This window comes from Felis catus, chromosome B3, assembly GCF_018350175.1.
Source record: "Felis catus isolate Fca126 chromosome B3, F.catus_Fca126_mat1.0, whole genome shotgun sequence".
Lineage (NCBI taxonomy): Eukaryota > Metazoa > Chordata > Mammalia > Carnivora > Felidae > Felis > Felis catus.
The window spans coordinates 36,234,556-36,255,062 of record NC_058373.1 but is presented as its reverse complement, the minus strand read 5'-3'; the positions used below and the strand labels follow the sequence as shown (position 1 = coordinate 36,255,062).

General features: G+C 38.5%; 1 protein-coding gene and 1 pseudogene across 3 annotated transcripts in view; one reads left to right on the top strand and one right to left on the bottom strand.

The window, feature by feature from the left end:
• The window catches only part of GLCE (glucuronic acid epimerase), a 113,628-nt gene that overhangs the window by 35,750 nt on the left and 57,371 nt on the right, over positions 1-20,507 (top strand). Inside the window, exon 2 of one of the 3 annotated variants that reach the window (XM_023255128.2) lies at positions 2,567-2,633. The exons of the other annotated variants lie outside the window; for them this stretch is intronic. The gene's annotated coding sequence lies outside the window, so the exon portion shown is untranslated. The remainder of the gene's footprint in view (positions 1-2,566; positions 2,634-20,507) is intronic. 3 annotated transcript variants of the gene reach the window in all.
• LOC123386233 lies at positions 11,767-12,298 on the bottom strand (annotated as a pseudogene).

Here is a 20,507-nt window from a genome sequence, read left to right as displayed (position 1 = left end):
TAGCTTTGTGCCCCTGAGCAAGTCAGTTAATCTCATTAAAACTCAAAATTTTCCATCTGTATGGTATGTTTAAGTATGTGGGAGGTAGGGGAGAGTGAGCTAATATCTGCTTGCTTATTGTACATATCAGTATGAAGATCATCATAGAGGTGTGAAGGCATTTTGGAAAATGTGTAAAACATTATACAAATACAAGTGTAATAATATATTATTTTAGCTCAGTCAAGTCCTCTTCTTATCTTTGAGAATCTGTAAGTCTAGTTTCATCTAAATAGTTTATTTGTTTATTTATTTATTTTACCACAGATAGTTTAGAAAAAGGAAAATATAGGTTGGAGTACAGATGGAAAACATGTGGTATTATATTAGGCAAAGGTTATAAATTACTTATGAAAAAATTTATAAAACCTTAAAGTAGTTTTTGTTGGTACTAGTAAAATTTGAAATTTTTACCTAACGTCTCCTCTAATCCTACACTTTGCAATCCTACACTTTGATTATCTATGGAAAATTAGTTCTATTAAAAAATTTTTTTTAATGTTTTTTTATTTTTGAGGGAGAGAGAGAGAGAGAGAGAGAGAGAGAGAGAGAGAGAGGCAGAGAGAGAGGCAGAGCATGAGTGGAGGAGGGGCAGAGAGAGACACACACACACAGAATCCGAAGCAGGCTCTAGGCCCTGGGCTGTCAGCACAGGGCCCCACGGGGGGCTCGAACTCACAGACCGCGAGATCATGACCTGAGCTGAAGTTGGATGCTCAACTGATTGAGCCACCCAGGCGCCCCTGGAAAATTAGTTTTAAAAATCAATCTGGGTTCTCCTTGTTGTTGAAGATCATTCTGCACTTCTCTTCCCCACATAATTGCATCCAGGGGAATGCAAACTAATGGGAGCCCAATATGAATATAATTAGGGAGTTAAAACTGCCAGAACTTACATCACAATGATTGAAATATGAATGTAATATTTTGGTACCTTTGAAATTATTGAGATTATTTCCCTATATTAGAATGGATCTGTGAGAGAATCCCCTTGGTTGGTTCAGTCATTCATCAAACAAAAATATTAATACAATGCCTACTATTGTCAGGCACTGTTCTAAACAGTGTACAACATTACAGAAATTCCTGTTCTTGTGGAGCTTACATTCTAGTGAAGGGAGACAGAAGATAACAGATGAAATGCATAGGATGGCAGATAGCAATAAGTACTATAGAGAACAATAAAGGGTGGAAAGGGGAGGGGGAATGTTGGGAGGCATGGGGATTGGAAAGGATCACCACTGGTAGGCAAGTGGATGGCTTGAGGCAGAAATAAATCATTTAGGAGACTATTGCAATAATTTGTGTGTGCTTGGTAGCAGTGGAGATGGTGAAAAATGGTTTGTTTGTTTATTTAATTTATGATTCTATTTTAAAAGAGAAGCCAACAGTTTTTGGATAAGAACTCAGCTGATGGATAAGAACTAAAAGGGAGAGAGAAAGCAGGGCTAACAGTAGACGTTTGGCCTGAGCTAGTAAAAGCTTATAGTTATCATTTACTAAGGTGGAAGACTGTGGAAGAGGAGCAAGTTTGTGGGTTGGATGGTGGTGAGGTTAATTAGGAGTTTGGTTTACTTTTTATTTTTTTAATTTTTATACATATTTTTTATGTTTATTCATTTTTTAAAGATAGAGACAGAGCACAAGCAGGGGAGTGGCGGAGAGAAAGGGGGACACAGAATCTGAAGCAGGCTCCAGGTTCTGAGCTGTCAGCACCAGAGCCCAACGCGGGGCTCGAACTCACGAACTGTGAGATCATGACCTGAGCCAAAGTTGGACGCTCAACCGACTGAGCTACCCAGGCGCCCCTATTTTTTATTTTTTTATGTTTATTTATTTTTGAGAGAGAGAGAGACAGGGACAGAGTGTGAGTGGGAGAGGGGCAGAGAGAGAGGGAGACACAGAATCCGAAGCAGGCTCCAGGCTCCAAGCTGTCAGCACAGAGCCCGATGCGGGGCTTGAACTCACGGACTGCGAGATCATGACCCGAGCCAAAATTGGACACAACCTACTGAGCCACCCAGGCACCCCAGGAGTTGGTTTTGAACATACTAAGAAAGGCATATTAAATGTCCAATTAAAAATGTTGAGTAGAAAGTTTAGATGTATTAGAGGACAATTATGGAGAAAGAATAATTCTTTATCAGTAAATAATTGGGGGAGTCATCAGTTTGTAGGTAGTATTTAAAGTCTTCAGACTGGAGGAGACCACTTAGGGAGTGAATGTAGATAGAAGTACTATACTATTCTGTACTCAGTTCCAGAGTGTGGGTTTTTTCCCCACACCAAGCAATTCTTGGGTGTCAGCTGGATATCCTACAAGTCAATTCTGTCTGGAGATAGCATCAGATTCCACAGGTTAAAGGCTCAGTCCTCCTTTCAGATGCCAATTCCAAGTCCAGGTTGCTAACCTGTGATTCTGACCCACCAGCTACAAATCAGATGTTCCCAGTGACCCCTCCCCGCTTCTTGAGCTTGGTTAATTTATGCTAGAGTGACTAACAGAACTTAAACACTTTACTTACAGATTACCGGTTTATTATAAAAGGATGTAACTCAGAAACAGCTGGATGGAAGGAAATGCATAAGGCAAGGTATGAAGAAAGGGTACAGAGCTTCTGTGCCTTCGAGGAGCACCCCACTCTTTGCAGATGTTCATGTGTTCACCAACCTGGAAGCTCTCTTAAAACCCTTCCTATTGTATGTTTTATGGAGGCTTCATTACATAGGCACAATTGATTAAATCATTGGCTGTTAGTGATTGACTCAGCCTCCAGCCCCTTGCCCTTGTTTTCCCAGATGGCAGGTGGGTGGGACTGCAGTTCCAACCCTCAGATTTGGTGATTGGTTCTCCTGGTAACCAGCTCCCTTCTTTAGGTGCTTTATAAAAGTCATCTCATTAACACAACAAAAGATGTCCTTATTGTTATTGTCTCTTAGAAAATTCCAAAATTCCAGGAGTTTTAGGAGCTTTGTGCCAGAAATGGAGCATATATTTCTTATTATAAGTTACATAAAAGAGGTCCAAGGACAAGTCTAGAACATTATGTATTCAGAAGATAGAGAATAGAGAAATGAGGAACTAGCAAAAGATAATGTGAAAGATGAAAATCAGGACAGTGGGGTGCCCTGGGAGCCATGTTTCTTATGGGAGGAGTTATTGTTTGTATCAGCTGTTGGCCACACATAAGAGGAAGACTGAGACTTAATCATTGTATTAGCAGTGTGGGAGTCATTATAGACTTTATTAAGGGCAAGTTCGACAAATAGGTGGAGAAAGAAGCTTGGTTGACAGGGATTCAAAAGGAGATGAGAGGGTGAGTATTGGCAACACTTTTGAATTTTATCATAAAGGGGGAGCTATGTACACATGGCATGTAGAGTTAAGGGAGCAGGTTTATTTTTGTTTTTAAATATGGGATGGGAATGATCCAGTAGAGAGGGAATATTTGACAATGCAGTAGAGAGAAGAGGTCATTGCTGGAGCAGTTTCCTTGTATAGGTGGAAGGGAATGGGGATCTAGTATACGGATGGAAGGATTGGCCCTGGCCAAGTCCTGTCTTGGAGCATGGATCATTTATTCATAGTTAGTGATATTCCATAATGGTGTTCTGTAATCTAGTGGAGGTTGAGAGTTTACTAGTATAAATTTAGCATACAATACTAGAGACCTCTTTGAGTCTTATGCTACCTATAAATGCTTGCACATTTTTGAAGTTGGAGGACTAATAATCATCTCTTCCCTCTATGTTCCAGATTTAACAGATTACATGTAGTTTCTCAAACTGACCATTATATTTCATGCTTACAACTCACATTCCTGTTTTAAAGAACTTCATTGCCTGTGCCCTTCCAAAAACAAACCCTTTCTTATGTCCTTACTGTACCCTGCATATTTTTACTTCTGTCAGAGTGTTTAAAACACTTTATCACGCTTACTTACGTGTCCCTTATCCATTACTAGGTTGTTGATACCTTGGTCCTACTCATTATTCAACCCTTAGTTCCTTCAGTACAGTGTTTGTGTTCGTTGCTCTGTGCCTGTATTTTCTGTCTATTGCTGCATAATAAATTGCCTCAAAACTTAGCAGCTCACAACCACATTTACTATCTCACTGTGGGTCAAGAATATAGGAATGGCTTAGGTGGGTCTCTTAGAAGGCTACAATTGGTGTTTTGACTGGGCCTGCAGTCTCATCTAAAAGTTTACTTCCTAGCTCACTCACGTGGTTATTGGCAGGGTTCATTTTCTCCTTAGGCTGTTGGTCAGAGGCCTCCCTTGGTCCCTCGTCACATGGATCTTACTGTTGAGTATCCCTCAGAGCAGGAAAGGAAGAGGGCAAGAAAGAGTGCCAGCAGAAGAGAATACTAGCAAGAAGGACATCATTTTTAACCTAATCACAGAAGTTATAGCCCATCATTTTTGCCATATTCTCTTCTTTCGAAGGAAGTCGCTAGGCCCAGACCACACTCAGAGGAACAGGTAATTATACAATTGTGTGAGTACCACGAGTGCAGGGATCGTTGGAGGTCCGTTTTAGAAGTCTGCCACCCAGTCCCCAAACCCTCGTTCTATGAAGTGCTTAACATGTTGAGTGGATCAGTCTTTTCTCAAGCAGCCTCATCACTGGTGGCGTACATTTGTAAGAGGTCTGGCTGAAGGCGGGAACTCTGCTTGAGACTGTCCAGCAACAGCCACTCCTCAGCAGTTCTCCCAACTCATGTTTCCGGCCAGTGTCCTTGATGCTTTCCTTCTTTGAAATGAGCTAACATCAGTGAAAAGTTAAAATCCTGTTACACCTCTGTGACCTAAACAAAACCAGGAATGCTATTTAGGAAAACCAGAAAACGTGTATATAACTTAATGGGAATTCAAGAAGTAGTCTAATAACAAGTGGTGTTTTGAGGTAATTCAAGCTTCCCAGTCCTTCCCAGTCCATATACTATGTTATGACCTGGATAGACATAATGGTGTATCAAGATCTGAGCAGTTGAAGAGCTAAATTTGATCCCTACTCTAAAATAATCTTTATTTACAAAAATAAGCTCTTAACAGGCGGGAAAAGTATCAGATCATGGATTGGATTTGTTGGGGGGTGGGAGAGTTTAAAATTGAGGCAGTTTATTAATCTTTAGGAGAGACCTAAGGAATCTCATCATAGACTCATAACATGTTTGATATTAGCAATAAGTTACCCAGTCTTACCTTTTTATAGATGAGGAAATGGCTACCCAGTCATTGATGTGCCCAAGCTTGCTCATAGCAGGGCCCACTGCCAGATCCCAGGCCTCTGATTCCGTTCAGTGCACCATACCATGCCACACTGCTAATCATCATACTGGAACCACTTAGGGATCTTTTAGAATACTTATGCCTGCCCCATCCCCAGATGTTCTGAGTTAATTGGTATGGGGTATAACTTGAGCATTGGGATTTTTAAAAGCTCCAAGTTTGGGAACCTGTTCCCTAAGGAATTAGTGTGCTTAAGGACTTGGAACCAGAATGAAATCAATAGTACAGACTTCCGTCCATTCTGATTCCTTAATCATATATTTGGCTGGGTTTTATCTGGGCAGTAAGAAAAATCTTTACATTGAGAAATAGCCAAGAGTTCTGCTGAACGAAGGCTTTCTTAATAAAGCTGTCTTTTCACTCACTAGTGTGTGTGCTATAAATGCGATAGCCTATAACAAAATTCTTCCTGATCGTGAAATAGGAGAATGGTTCTTTGACACTGATCAGGCAAGGAGAAAGTCTTTTGCCATCTGTGTTGTGGCACGCTCTGCTGTTGTTTTAACTAGATAAAATTCTAATTACTGTTAAACAGATTGTTTATGAGGTTGGGTTTTTTTTTAATATTTTAGAGCAAGTGTATAAATATAAAGAGGCAAAGAAATGGTTCCAGATTTAAAAACAAAAGGCTTTTCCTTTGAAGGTAAGTCAGTCAGGATTTGACATACTGGTTGTTTAATAACATAGTTCGGTATATGTCCTTGGTACTGCATGTTGCAAGGAATGTGAAATTTGCAGTTTTATTATAACCATTCAGTGGGGGCAGTCATGTACTCTGGTAGGATGCTGACTGAACATTGTAACTAGAAAATAGAATTTGTGATTGGTGAACCACACATTTTGTTTCAAGGTATCCCTTCCTCCCTTCCTTCAAACAAGATATTTCCTTTATCGTGACAAGTATGAGCAGCATGAATAAAAGTTAATAGGAGATTTGATCAGATTGAAGCATTTAAAGATTTTAGATCTTTTATTGGAGTAGTGTCAGGGTGATGGCAAGAGGACAGGGTGCTAGAGTAGAGGTTAAAGGGGGGTGTATTTTTTTATAGCTTAAAATTTTTTTATTTTAGACAGAGAGCATGAGTGGGGGAAAGGGGCAGGGGAGAGAGAGAGAGAGAGAGAGGGAGAGAGGGAGAATATGAATATGAATCTTAAGCAGGCTCCACGCTCAGCACAGAGCCCAAAGTGGGGCTTGATCCCATGACCCTGGGATCATGACTTGAGCTGAAATCAAGAGTCGGACTCTCAGGGCACCTGGGTGGCTCAGTTGGTTGAATGTTCGACTTTGGCTCAGGTCCTGAGCTCATGTTTTGTGGGTTCAAGCTCCACGTCGGGATTTGTGATGACAGCTCAGAGCCTGGAGCTGGAGGTAGGATTCTTTTCCTTGCAGTTGTTGGGCTGACATCCCAGTTGTCTTGCTGGCTGTCGGATGAGGACCCTTCTCAGCCCCTAAAGATCACCCTCATTTCTTGGCTTGTGGCATTCTTACCCCTCTTCTCAAAGCCAGCAACAATGGTCACCTCTGTTTCACACTTCCGGTATTTCCTCTTTCCTCTTCTGTCTCACCTCTCTGATGCCACCTTTTGTCTTTCTCTTCTGTTTTTAAGGACTCTTGTGATTGATTCGATTGGACCCACTTGGATAATTTAGGACAATCTCCCCATCTTAGTATCCATAATCTTAATTATAACTGAAAGCCTTTTTTGGCATGTAAGGGAAGCTAGGCTGGGGATAGGAGAGAAAGGAGCAAGGACATCTTTGAAGGGCCATTCTGTCTGTCAAAAGGGGCTAGGTCACTAGAGTCCAGGAAACCAAATGTCAGTATTGACATAACTGTTGAAAGTCTTGATTTGTCCAACAAATAATTTTTGATTTCTTACACTGTGCCAGGCATTGCAGTAGGCATTGGGGCTATTGTGGCGAAAAGACCAGACATATCCCCTGCCCTGCCTATATGTCTACAGCAGTTTACTTATAAAAAACAAGCCAAACAGATACAGCAGTGCTTTATAAAGGATTCTTCATGTATTTCGTGTTTATGTAAGTCCTTTGAAAGCAGGTCTTAGTGTCCCTTGTTGTGGTCCTTTCCTCATGCCACACTAGAATAGGGTTTAACCGATACCGTTCACAATGGCTTACTTCGGTTTTCCTTTGCATTGGTAGGAACCTGACTTCTCTCTCTTTTCTGATACTTTCTACTCCAGAAGCAGTGAGGAATTTTGAGTTCATCAATCCAGACTCAGATGATAATTTAAAATTTAATCAGATACCTGCTGAAGAATTTTTTAAAAGGCCTTAAGAATTATCATGTACTCCATCTTTTCTGAGTTAAAACTTCAAAGTGCTAAAGATAGCTTTATAAATGCTGTCATCATCCAAATTGGCACTTTTGCTTTTTTTCCCCCTGGTTTCAACAGCCAGAAATACTTACCCAATTAAAAAAAAAATCAACTGTTGTTTTTTTAAAAAATTTTTTTAATGTTTATTTTTGAGACAGAGACAGAGTATGAGTGGGGGAGGGACAAAGAGAGGGAGATACAGAATCTGAAGCAGGCTCTAGGCTCTGAGCTGTCAGCACAGAGCCCAACATGGGGCTTGAACCCACGAACTGTGAGACCATGACCTGAGCTGAAGTTGGACACTCAACAGACTGAGCCACCCAGGCGCCCCTCAGCTGTTGTTTTAAGCCCTACATTCATCAATAGATAGTGAATTGCCAACCCAGAAGCACATTAAAATAAATTTCTCAATATGGCTTTTCTGGGGATGGATAGCTTTTTAAAATAATGAAAAATAAATAAATAAATGAGTAAAAATAAATTAAAATCATGAGCGAGATTGTGTACTACTCCTAGAGCTCTGTCTTCTTCATATACAACTCCCTGTTGTGCTCCCACTATGTGCCAAGTGTCAGTCTAAGTTTTGTGAAAAACCATGGGATTCTTACCAATTGTTCAAAGACTTTTAAAGCCAATTCTTAATTTTTTCAGTGATGGTCAAGGTTATTCTGTGCTATATAATATCCCAAAGCAGCAATGAGGAACTCTAGTAATGATGGATTGGAGTAAAGTATAGGTATGTAAGATTTATAGATCATATACCAGCATTAATTTTAAACTTGATCATCACAGAACTTGTTATCAGAACTGTTGGCAAGTGGTTAAATATATTTGTTACACAGGTTTGGACTACAAAGTGTAAATGTCATATGGGGTCTTAGGGCATCTTCTTCATGTCAGTACACAGCTTTCCAACTAAAATTCCTTCATGATTCTTTGGTAATTTAACATTACTTATGGATGATTTCTTATCCATATGACTCTTCATGTCTCCAAACAAGTAGCCTAAGTGTATTTATACAAAATTTCATTTCTGATAAAAGAAAGTTTGGAACAGTGGCTAGAAAATTCATTTCATTTGCTGAAGTCGAGATGGCTATTGTCCTGTTAAGTTTGAGCGATATTGATGTGGGTCTAGGTAGGTGATAGCTACTTTTATTTTATAGACGTGGTTTAATGCACTGTAACCTTTTATTTTTTTAATTTTTATTTTTTATTAAAAAAATTTTTTTTACATTTATTTATTTTTGAGAAACATAGTGAGACAAAGCGTGAACAGGGGAGAGGCAGAGAGAGAAGGAGACACAGAATCCGAAGCAGGCTCCAGGCTCTGATCTGTCCGCATAGAGTTTAACACGGGGCTTGAACTCACAAACCCTGAGATCATGACCTGAGCCGAAGTCGGCCGCTTAACGCACTGAGCCACCCAGGTGCCCCAGTGCACTGTAATCTTTAAAGTATTAATAGATAATGTTGATTTCTGTGAGCCTTTTTTTTTTTTTCTTTGATGCTTCAGTGTCTTGGCAACTGTGGTATCCTATTGGCTTTAGTTCATATGCAAAAACTTATTAAATGGAAATTTGAAGAGGGCTGGAAGTATAACACTACAATAATGAAAATGACTGAGGTTCTGTTGATTTTTCTAAGAGGGGGAAAACCCTCCATGGTTTTGGACATTAACATATAGGAATGACTTAAATACTTGCAATGCCACAGAGATGAAATTTACTGACTTACTGAAAGCTTTTGACAGGTATATTTGCATCTTTAGAAGTCAGACCTGAATTACTGAAGCAGCCTTTGTTTAGTAAATTGAACATTTACTGAGAAGACTACATGGAGGACTAAGCAGACTGATTTGCAGTAGGCACTGTGTCAATGGGTGTTAAAACTAAACTGGCCTCAGTGAACTATTACAGTGACTGCACACAAATGGCTTCAGTTTGAAAGGATATGGTTCCAGATGTAAGTCATATATTTTTCCGAATGTGTTTCTGGGGAAAATAAACCTAAGTTCTTGAAGCAGGCTATTTCACTTCTAATTGAATGTAATATCAGGGAAACAAAAAGCCTTAAGGCAAACACTGTTCCTCACAGAAGTTTTTTGTTTTCCACTTGAAATTAGTGCAGTTGGAGATTGGCTTTTTAAAAAAAATCTCTGGCTCTTTGAAAATAAAGTATAAAGTGAAATTTATACTTTAAGATTTTATATTTTTAAAATTTTATACTTTAAGATTGTTGCTAAATTTACTAGCACAACTGAGAGCAATTGTGTCCTTTAAAACAAGTAGTCAGTGAGTTTTATTTAAATCAAATAGTTGCCAAAATATGATTTTTAAAAATAACACCTGAGATAAACCTAGGAATCAAATAGAGTAAATAATAATAAAGGTGTTTTCCAGAAAGGTGTACCTTTTGACTTAGATTTTTAAATTTAAACCAATTGTTGGAGTGGATGCATTTGAATGTTTTGTGCTATGTGTATGGATGGTATAATGGAAGCTTACAGTAGTACTACATTAGTTGAGGTAAAACTTGCAGAAGAGTAGAATTCTGAAATATTATGTCACTTGATTTATATCCTTCACCTATTAATCCCATTTTTCCCCTCCCCAGAATTCTCTGGCTATAAATCAATATTCTTTTTTTAAATTAATTAATTAATTAATTAGTTGTTTTTAGTTTTGTTTTTTTTTTAGAGAGAGAGACCATGAGCAGGGGAAAGAAACAGAGGAGGAAAGAGAGGCAGAGAGAGAGAGAGAGAGAGAGAGAGAGAGAGAGAGAGAGAGAGAGAGAATCTCAAACAGGCTCCACATACAGCGAGGAGCCTGTTGAAGGGCTCCATCTCATGACCTGAACTGAAATCAAGAGTCAGTTGCTCAACTGACTGAGGCACCCAGGGGCCCCATAAATCAGTATTCTCTTTAAAAAATTAATGAATGTTCTTTTATGATGCCATTAAGCGCACGTCAGGATTTACTCTTCAATTAGGTGAGATTGTGATTGTTGGTAGATTAGACTCCTTTGCAGGTGATGCACTGACTAGAGGAATTGTCTTCTAGGCTATTGATCCCCCAGTGATTCTACATGTTAGGACTGAGCTGAGAAATGTGTCATTTGTTCTATGTTAAAATAGCCAGAATTAACAAGAGGATTTTTACAGACAGTAAAATCCAAACTAAACATCCTGGAAAAATCTTGATGACTTAAAGATGATTTGTTTAAGTATCAGAAATTAATTTTTAAAGTGAGCATGCAGTAAAATCTACCTTGTGAACAGATGATGAATTTTATCGTGTATAAGTTAGTGTAACTGTCATCGCAGTCCGTATCCAGACAGTTCTATTAGTTCATAAACTCCCTCATGCTCTCCCTTTGTGCTTGTACCCTCCCGACTCCACCCATAACCTCTAGCAACCACTTTGTCATTTTAGTTTTGTCTTTTCAAAAATGACACGAAATGGGATCATAGAGTATTTAGCTATTTGACACTGTTACACATGCATTTACTCAGCATAGCGCCTTAAGATTTCATGTGAACTAAGTTGTTTTGTATAACATTATTTCATTCACTTTTATTGCTGAGTAGTAGTTAATTGTATGGATGTACCACTCTCCCTTAATTCATTGAAGGACTTGGAATTGTTCGAGTTTGTAGCTATTTTGAATAGAGATATTATAAACATCTGTGTATAGGCGTTTATGAATGTGAGTGTTCATTTCTCTTAGGTAAATACATAATGGTGGCATTGTTGGTAATTGTATAATTTAACTTTGTAAGAAATTGCCAGTTTCTAAATTGGTTGTACCACTTTGTATTCCCATCAGCCATGTGTGATAGTTCTAGTTGTTCTGTTTGCTGGCACTTGGTACGGTCATTCTTTTTTGTTTGTTTAGTTTTTAATTAATAATCATAAACTTGACACTGCAGTCCACCTAAACTTGGAGGGGAGTAAGGAAAAATATGGAACCTATAGAACGGCAGCAAGAGCACAAAGATTACAGGGTATTTCAAACAGGTGGGGGTGAAGGGGTCCTCTCCTGAGCTACGGAAGGAATGTCTGGTAGTTGAGATAAAACACAAGTGAGATTTATTAGATTCGTCCACAGTCAGCAGTGGTGATCTTCTTGCTGGTCTTGCCATTCCTGGACTCCAAGCCCTCTGTGGCTTCCACGATATTCATGCCCTCCTTCACCTTGCCAATCACCACGTGCTTGCCATCCGACCACCCGGTCTTGGCGGTGCAGATGAAAAACTGGGAACCGTTTGTTGGGTCCAGCGTTCACCATGGACAGGATGCCAGGATCTGTGTGCTTCAAGATGAAATTCTCATCACATTTCTCCCCATAGATGGACTTGTCGCCAGTGCCACTATGGCATGTGAAGTCATCACCCTGGCACGTAAATCCTGTGAAAGCAGAAACCTTTATAACCACATCCTTTCTCCCCAGTGCTCAGAGCACAGAAGTTTTCTCCTATCTTTAGAACTTTGCAAACAGCTCAAAGGAAACACAGCTGGAGGGCTCACCATCCACAATGATAATTGAAGAACAAAGAACGTGGTGGGGTTGACCATGACTGAGCGGATGACCAGCTCTGGGGCTGCGGTGTCTGCAAGTGGTCATTCTTTTTAATTACAGCCATTCTAATGGATTTGGAACGATATCTGATAATGGTTTTAAATTGCATTTTCCTAATAGTTAATGATGTCAAACATTTTGTCGTGTTTTTTTGCCATACACCTATTCTCTTTGGGTCTGTCCACATCTTTTGTCCATTTTTTAAAATAATAGAAACTTTGTTTTGGGATAATTTTAGATTTATAGAAAAGTTGCAAAGATAATACAGAGAATCCCCATATACCTGTCACCCACCTTCCTGTAATGGTAACATCTTACAAAACCGAAACGAAGAAGCCAATTTTGGTACCTTATGTTACCCAAATTCCAGATTCTAAACTCAGATTTCCCGGTAGTCTCCTTTTTCTGTTCCAAGGATTCCACATTGCATTTGTTGTGCCTCCTTAGTCTCCTATGGTCTCTGGCAGTTTCTCAGTCTTTCCTTGCTTTTAATGACCTTCATAGTTTTGAGTACTACTAATACTAGTGAGGTATTTTGGAGAATGTCCCTCAATTTGGGTTTATCTGATGTTTCCTTATGATTACACCAAGGCTAATGGTTTTAGGGAAGAATATCAAAGGTATGATAGCAAAGCGCCCTCCCTTCTCATCACATCATATCAGGGAGTATATGATAATATCACTTGGTTAAGGTAGTATTTGCTAGGTTTCTACACTGTAAAGTTATTTTTTGTCTTTCCATCATCTGTTCTTTGGAAGTGAGTCACTAATTCTAGCCTGCGCTCAAAGGGATGCTTTTTATCAATGAGGGTCTATCTACATATATTATTAGGAATTCTTCCATAAGGAAGTTTGTCCCTTTCATTCATTCAGTCATTCATTCAGTCATTTACGTCCTTATGTACACTTATTTTATACATTGGCTTATAGTCCAAGCTATGTTATTTATTTTGTTGCTAAAATTATTTCATCGTTGACCCCTGTGTCCCTTTGACGTTTTTTGAGTACTTCCTTGATTTCTGGCACTAGAAGATGCTCCAGACTCATCTTGTATTGTCTCCACCCTACTCCTAGAATCAGGCATTTCTCTGAGCTCTGGTGTAGAGCTGGTATTGGAGAATGGTGTTTAGAGACCAATGTCGGGGTGCTTTTATTGGGGTGTCACTCTTTCTAGGCCTTTTCAGAGGACAGAGGAATTAAACATCTGTATGCTAATTGATGCGTCTGTACACATCTTTAATGTTTCTGTATTTATCCATTTGTATTATATGTTAAGCAGCATATATGTTAAGTTCATACCAACGTCTGTGACTCTCATTCAGTACCATAGGGTTCATTCTAGCTTTCTCCTTTGAGCTTATCTGTAACTTCTCTGAGAACGAGAAACCTGGCCTATTTACTTACTTGTTCCACCCCAGTATACATGTAAAAAGCAAATTCAGAATTAACCAGTACTCTCATGAGAAATAAACTTACCAACTAGACTACAGTGTTTATGTATAGGCCTTTTTGTATTTAGCCTTAAAGTTTCCACTTAAGATGTGGTTTTCCAAAGTTACTTAAATCAGCTCATTTTCCTCCTAAGCTCTTCAGTGGGGTTTTGCCATTCATTTGCAGTACCGTCAGATTCATTTGTCACAGACTGCATTCTATCTTAAGATTTCCCTAATATCGTAGTGGATTTTTAAAAATTAGCATACATTAAAGTTCACTTTTTGCAATGTACAGTTCTGCGGGTTTGGGCAAAGGCACAGGGTCATTATCTGCTTATCCCAGTACCGTACGGTTTCATCACTCTGAATATTCTTCTGTTAAAAGGTTCTGGACCTAGTTGCAACTTGTGTATGTGTGGGTGTGGAGGGCAGAGGAGTTCCCCACACCAACACGCAGTTCTCAGACACCAGGCTGGGTGACTTACAATTCAACTAAATTCTGACACCATCTACCCAGAGGTAGCATCAGATTCCACAGGTTGAGGGCTCAGTCCCATCTGACTGACTGCCACCCCACCCCTCAGTTCACACACACACCAGTTGCAAGTCTAGGTTGACACCAGTGATTCTGAGCCTCCAGCTGTAGATCAGAGGTTCCAATGACCCCCTCCTTTGGGTTTGATTAATTTGCTAGAGCAGCTCACAGAACCCAAAGAAACATTTTACTTACTAGATTATTGGTTTATTAAAAAAGAATATAGCTCTGGAACAGCCAGATGGAAGAGATGCCTAGAGCGAGATATGGGAAAAGGGTGCGAAGCCTCTATGCCCTTTAGGAGCATACCACTCTCTCCAAACGCTCTTGTACTTACCAACCTAGAAGTTCTCTGAAACCCTTCCTGGTTTTTCTTTTTTCTTCTTCTTTTTTTTTTTTTTTTTTTAATGGAGGCTTCATTACATAGGCATGATTGATTTAGTCATTGGCCATTAGCAGTCGATTCACCTCCAGTCCCTATCCCTTCTCTGGAGGTCAGGCCAGGGGTGGGGAGTGGAACTGAAATTTCCAACCCCTAATCACGGGGTTGGTTCTTCCAGAAATCAGCCTCCATCCTTACTTAGTTATTTTATGGAAGTCACCTCATTAACATAAACCCAGTTGTGATGGAAAAAGGGGCCTGTTATGAATAACAAGGGACCAAATATAACCAAGGATGTTCCTGTTGCTCTTATTGCTCAGGAAGTTTTGGAACAGTGAGCCAGGAACCATGAAGGCAAAATATATGTGAGAAATATACTTTGGTCATCTGAATGACCAAGTGTATGTATTTGTTATAAATCACAAAATTGCACTAAAGTTTCTGACACCATCTGCCTGGAGATAGTAGCAGATTCCACAGGTGAAGGGCTCAGTCCCATAGGGCTGCCCAACCCACGACTCAGTTCACATACCTGCTTTGTAAGGCAGCCATTCCCACATCCCCCCTTCCCTGACAACCACTAATCTCTTTTATTTTCATACTGTTTTGCCCTTTCCAGCATGTCATACACATGCAGTCATATACTATGTAACTTTTTGGATCTGACTTCTTTCACTTAGCAAAGTGTGTTTAAGTTTTCTCCATGTCACATGAATCAAATGGTTCACTCCTTTTTATTCTTGCCGCGTATTCTGTTGTAGGCATTTACCACAGTTGTTTTATCCATTCATCTCGTTGAAACAACTTTCTAGGCCCGAGATAGAGCTGCTCCTGCTCTAGGTGCCACATCCGCAAACCTGTGTCCCTGTGAAAGCTCCGCTTGACCAGAAACACGGTATCTCTGGTCAACCAGTCCCTGGTGTTTACCAGGCCACCTCTGGGCCTTCTCACCCCACATGAGGTTGACTGTGTGGCTCTCTCCAGTCAGATATTTTCTGTTTCTCTCTTCCTTGTTCTTTATTCTTTATTCTATAAAAGCTTCCTGCCTTCTGCCCCATTTTCAGTTGGAAGGGTGACTGTCTACCTCATAAAGTGTTAAATAAAATTTGTTTGTATCACCTAAAGTATTTCCTTTAATCATTTTCATTTTAAACAGCCCATTGAAGGACATCTTGGTTCCTTCAGTTTTGGGTGATTTTGAGTAAAGCTTCCATTAAACAATTGTATACAGATTTTTGTGTGAATATGCTTTCAGTTGGCCTGAGTAAATATCTAGGAGTTTGATTGCTGGGTTGTGTAAGTGTAAATTTAACTTTATAAGAAACCACCAAACTGTTTTTCAAAGTGGTTTTGCCATTTTTCATTCCCACCAGCAGCGCATGTGAATTCCTGTCGTTCTCCATTTTTGGCAGCATTTTGTGTTACCATGTTTTTTTTATTTTAACCATTCTGATCAGTATGCTTTTTGTTCATATTTAAATTGGATTGTTTTCTTTCTCTCCTTTCTTTCTTTCTTTCTTTCTTTCTTTCTTTCTTTCTTTCTTTCTTTCTTTCTTTTAAATTGGAGTGTTTTCTTACTGCTGAGTTTTGAGAGTTCTTTATTATTCTGGGTACAAATTCTTTGTTGCATATTTAATTTACAAACATTATCTCCCTGTGTATAGCTTGTCTTTATATTATGGTAAAAAAAATTTCCAGAGCAAAATTTTTTACTTTTGATAAAATCCAATGTATCCCATCTTGTTTAATGGGTTGTATTTTGTTGTCATGTCTAACAACTCTTTACCTAGCCCTAGGTCGCAAAAATTTTGTCCTATTTTGGGAAGGGGGGTAGGTAAAAAGTTTTATAGTATTATATTTTACATTTAGGTTTATGATCCATTTCAGTTAATTTTTATATAATATAAGAGGTTTAGGTAAAAATTCATTCTTTTTTTTTTTTTTTTTTTTTTTTTTGCATTTGGACACTCAGTTGTTCCAGCACAGTTTGTCAAAAAAACTATCCTTTTCTTATTGTATTATCTTTGCACCTTTATCAAAAATCAGGTGGTTGTGTTTGTGTGGAGCTATTTGTGGACACTGCTGATCCATTGGATTGTATAGTTCCTCCAACTTTTTTTCTTTTTTTTAAATTTGTTTTTTGATAGTTTTGGCTATTTTAGATTTTTTGCCTTTCCATATTAGTTTGAAAATCAGCTTCTCTACAACAACAAAAAAATCCTGGGATTTTTTTTTGGAATTGAATTAAATATGTAGACCAGTTTGGGAGAGAATTGACATCTTTACTGTTTTGAGTCTTCCAGTCTGTGAACTCGGTATATCCTTCTACTTACTTGCATCATCTTTGACGTATTTCATCAGCATGTTGTAGTTTTTAAATTTTTTTTTTAATGTTTTTTATTTATTTTTGAGACAGAGAGAGACAGAGCATGAACGGGGGAGGGTCAGAGAGAGGGAGACACAGAATCTGAAACAGGCTCCAGGCTCTGAGCCATCAGCCCAGAGCCCGACGCGGGGCTCCAACTCACAGACCGCGAGATCGTGACCTGAGCCGAAGTCGGACGCTTAACCGACTGAGCCACCCAGGCGCCCTAGCATGTTGTAGTTTTTAGCTTACAGATCCTATACATGTTTTATCAGATTTATACCTAAGTATTTTGTTTCTATGGAACTATTTTAAATAACATTATTTTAAAACTTTGGGGGTTCTGAATTGTTCACTGTTTAGTATGTATAAATATAATTGATGTTTACCTTGTATATTTTGTCCTTGATAACCTCATTTATTAGTTCCAGGAGGGTTTTGTTTGTTTGTTTGTATTCCTTGGAATTTTCTAAGTAGACAGTAATGTTTTTTGCAAATAGGGACAGTTTTATTTCTTACTTGCTAGTCTTATCAGTCTAGAGTTAATCTGTTTTTCAAATATTTGGTAGATTTTGTTAGCAAAGACATCTGGGCCTGGAGAATTTCTTCTTTTGCAAGTTTTTAACTATAAATTCAATTTATCTAATAGTTACAGCCTGTGCAGCTTATCCATATTAATGTATGTTAGTAGTTTATGGTTTCAGGGAGTTGTGTGCATAGAGACTTGCTCACAGTATTTCCTTGTTATTCTTTAAATGTTTGTACAGTCTATTGTGAAATTTCCCCATTTCTACTGGTACTGAGAATTTATGTCTTCTCCCTTTTTGTCTTATCATTCTTGCTTGTCTTGATCTTTCACAGAGCTAATTAGGTTTTATTGGTTTTTTTAATATTAATTTCAATTTCATTGATCCCTGCTCTTTATTATCTCCTTCCTTCTACTTGTTAGTTTGCTCTTCTTTTTCCAGTCTCTTAAGCTGAAAGCTTAGATTGTTAATTTTAGATTTTCTTTTTTCTAATGTATTTTAATGCCAAAACTTATCCTCTAAGGATTGCTTTAGCTGCATTCCACAAATTTTGATATAGTGTCTTATTTTTGTTGATTTCAAAGTATTTTCTATTTTGCCTCTGATCCATGGATTTCTTACAAGTGTGTTTGCAATTTCCTCCTCTTGAGAATATCTTGTTATCTTTCTGTTACTGATAATTTAGTTTAATTTTATTGCAGATAACATCCTTTGTATGATTTTAATTTTTTTTAAGTTTGTAGAGGTTTGTTTTGTGATCCAGTGCATTACTTTTCTGTTGCTGCTTTAACAAGTTACCACAAACAGTGGCTTAAACAGGACAAATTTACTGTCTCACAGTTCTGAAGCCAGTTTCACTGGGCTAAATTCCAGGTGTCAGCAAGACTTTTGTTTCTTTCTGAAAGCTCTGTGGGATAATTTGTTTCCTTGTTCTTTCCACCTTCTAAAGGTGCTCACTTTCCTTGGCTCGTGGCCCCTTTCGTGAGTGGCTCACTACTTATGACATTGTATTTAAAAAATGCTTCTTTCTACTATTCTTCTTTGATTTTCCCTTAATTGATATGTTTGGATCTTTTACATTTAATGTAATTATATGTTTGAATTTACATTTACCATTTTCTTTTTTTTTTTAATGTTTTTATTTATTTTTGAGACAGAGACAGAGCATGAGCAGGGGAGGGGCAGAGAGAGAGAGGGAGACACAGAATCCAAAGCAGGCTCCAGGCTCTGAGCTGTCAGCACAGAGCCTGATGGGGGCTTGAACTTGCGGACTGTGAGATCGTGACCTGGGCTGAAGTTGGACGCTTAACCGACTGAGCCACCCAGGCGCCTCATACATTTACTATTTTCTTATTCTTTCTTTCCATTTGTTACCCCTGTTTTTATTTCTCAATTTTCCCTTTCCTGCCTTCTTTTAGAGTGTTTGGTGTGTGCGTGCGTGTGTGTGTGTTGGTGTGTGTGTTTTGGTTAGGTATTCTATAATTTATTGATTGTTTTTATTTATATCTTTTTACGGTTTGTTTTTTAGTGATTGCTCTGGAAGTTACAATGTGCTTAACTTTTCAGTCTACTTAGCATCAAGATTTTGCTACTTTATGTGGCTCATAGAAACTGTACCATCATACAGTCAGTCCCTTTACTGTGCCCTCCACTTTATGCTGTAGTTGTGTTATATATTGTATTGTATGACATGCATTGAAAGCTCCACCACAGAAGGTTATACTTCGTGCTTTCAACTATCAAACATATTTAAAGAACTCAAGAGGATAAGAATAGTCCATTATATTTAATTCGATATTTGACAGTTACATTGCTCTTCCTTACTGATGTTTCAGTTTCCTTATGGCATTATTTACCATCTGTTGGAAGAATTTCCTTTAGCAATTCTTTTACAGCACTCCTGCTGTCAAAACATTCTCTAAGTTTTCCTTCATCTAAGAATGTCTTTATTTGACTTTCATCTCTGAAGGATATTTTTGCTGGTTATGGAATTCTGGGTGGACAGTTCTTTTCTTTCAGCACTTTAAAAATGTTCTACTTCCTTCTGGTCTGCATGATTTCTGAAAATAGATTCACAGTCATTTGAACACTTTCCCCCTCTAAGTAATGTTAAATTTTTCTGGCTGCTTTCAAGACTTTTTGTCTAAAGTTTTCTAAATGTGGCTATTCATGGATTTCTTTATATTTATTCTCTTTGGGGAGTTGGCTGGGCTGCTTGAAACTCTAAGTTTTTGTCTTTCAACAAATTCAACAAATACTGAAATCCTCTCATATTAGGATTTTTTAAAAGTTTATTTATTTTTGAGAGAGAGCATGTGTGTAGGTGGAGGGTGGGGGGGGCAGAGAGAAGGAGAAAGATAATCCCAAGCAGGCTTCGCACTGTCAGCACAGAGCCCAACACCGGGCTTGATCTCATGAACTGTGGTACCATGACCTGAGCCGAAATCAAAGAGTCAGACCATTAACCGACTAAGCCACTCAGGTGCCCTTTGTTGGGATTCTGGTGTCATTAATGTGGGATCTGAGGCACTCTTCCTGTTTTGTTTTGTTTTTAATCTTTTTCTCTGTTCACAGAGGATAAATTCTGTTCCTCTGTATTCATTGACTTCATCTTTTCTTATCTCTTTTCTACTGTTGAGTTCATCTAGTGAGCTTTTAATTTTGGTTATTGATACTTTTTCACTTCTGAGATTTGAGTTTGGTTCTCTTTTTATATCTTCTGTTTCTTTTTTGAGACTTTCTATCTATCCGTTTGTTTCAAGAATGTTTGCTTTTACTTGGTGAAGCATTCTATGATGGATTGCTCTAATATCTTTAATATCTTCCTCAATTCTAGCAACTGTATTTCCTTGATGTAGGCATCTTTTCCCATGCAAGTTGAGATTTTCCTGGTTGTTCATTTGCCAAGTAATTTTGGATTATATCCTGGAGAGTTTGACTAGTATGTTATGAGACTTTGGGTCTTGTTCAGTTCCTGTGCAGAATGTTGATGTATTTGTTTTCGTAGGCAAA